General features: G+C 37.8%; 1 non-coding gene across 1 annotated transcript; it reads right to left on the bottom strand.

The window, feature by feature from the left end:
• Positions 1-850: 850 nt before the first annotated feature.
• LOC112739580 (small nucleolar RNA R71) lies at positions 851-954 on the bottom strand. The gene has a single exon (XR_003170512.1). It is a non-coding gene; the product is annotated as a small nucleolar RNA R71 (small nucleolar RNA).
• Between the last annotated feature and the right edge of the window lie 729 nt (positions 955-1,683).

Below are 1,683 nucleotides of genomic sequence, written 5' to 3'. Positions count from 1 at the left end.
TTTAAATTTTAATTTTATTTTATTCCTTTTAATAATTTCAAATTTTAACTAATAATTAAAATAAAAGCAAAAGAATATTTTTCTTTTCTTTTTAATTATTTTCGAAAACTCTCTCTCTCTCATCTCTTTCTATTTATTTATTTAATCACTAACACTTCTCTTCTTCTTAAAATTCGAACCCTCTCTCCCTCTATGTGTTCGAATTTTTCTCTTTTCATTCTTCTACTCTTATCTTCTTCTATTCACATAAAGGAATCTCTATACTGTGACATAGAGGATTCCTATTATTTTCTGTTCTCTTATTTTTCATATGAGCAGGAGCAAGAATAAGAACATTCTTGTTGAAGCTGATCCGGAACCTGAAAAGACTCTAAAGAGAAAGCTAAGAGAAGCTAAAGCACAACACTCTGGAGAGGACCTGACAGAATTTTTCAAAAAAGAAGAAGAGATGGCCGAACCCAATAACAATGGTGGAGATGCAAGGAAGATGCTTGGTGACTTTATTGCACCCTCTTCTGACTTCTGTGGAAGAAGCATCTCAATTCCTGCAATTGGAGCAAACAACTTTGAGCTTAAGCCTCAATTAGTTTCTCTAATGCAGCAGAACTGCAAGTTTCATGGACTTCTATTGGAAGATCCTCACCAATTTTTAGCTGAATTCTTGCAAATCTGTGACACTGTTAAGACCAATGGGGTTAATCCTGAGGTCTACAGACTTATGCTTTTCCCCTTTGCTGTAAGAGACAGAGCTAGGTCATGGTTGGACTCACAACCTAAAGATAGCCTGAACTCTTGGGAAAAGTTGGTCAATGCTTTCTTGGACAAATTCTTTCCACCTCAAAAGTTGAGTAAGCTTAGAGTGGAAGTCCAAACCTTCAGACAGAAAGAAGGTGAATTCCTCTATGAAGCTTGGGAAAGATACAAGCAATTGATCAGAAGGTGTCCTTCTGACATATTTTCAGAATGGAGCATCATATGTATATTCTATGATGGTATGTCTGAATTGTCTAATATGTCATTGGATCACTCTGCTGGTGGATCTCTTCATCTGAAGAAGACGCCTACAGAAGCCCAGGAACTCATTGAAATGGTTGCAAATAACCAGTTCATGTACACTTCTGAAAGGAATCCTGTGAATAATGGGACAACTCAGAAGAAAGGAGTTTTGGAGATTGATACTCTGAATGCCATATTGGCTCAGAACAAAATATTGACTCAGCAAGTCAATATGATTTCTCAAAGTCTGTCTGGAATACAAGCTGCATCAGGCAGTACTAAGGAAGCTTCCTCTGAAGAAGAAGCTTATGATCCTGAGAATCTTGGAATAGAAGAGGTGAATTACATGGGAGAATCCTATGGAAACACTACAATCCTTTAAGGAGGAATCATCCTAATCTCTCATGGAAGGATCAACAGAAACCAAATCAAGGCTTCAATAATAATGGTGGGAGAGCACGGTTTGGCAATAACAAACCTTTTCCATCATCTTCTCAGCAACAGACAGAAAATTCTAAGCAGAGCCACTCTGACTTAGCAACTTTAGTCTCTGATCTATCTAAGACCACTCTCAGTTTCATGACTGAAGCAAGGTCCTCCATTAGAAATTTGGAGGCACAAGTGGGTCAGCTGAGTAAGAGAGTTACTGAACTCCCTCCTAGTACTCTCCCAAGCAATACAGAAGAG

Source organism: Arachis hypogaea, chromosome 13 (assembly GCF_003086295.3).
Source record: "Arachis hypogaea cultivar Tifrunner chromosome 13, arahy.Tifrunner.gnm2.J5K5, whole genome shotgun sequence".
Lineage (NCBI taxonomy): Eukaryota > Viridiplantae > Streptophyta > Magnoliopsida > Fabales > Fabaceae > Arachis > Arachis hypogaea.
Note: the sequence above shows the minus strand (reverse complement) of the source record. Positions and strands in the feature narration are given on the sequence as shown.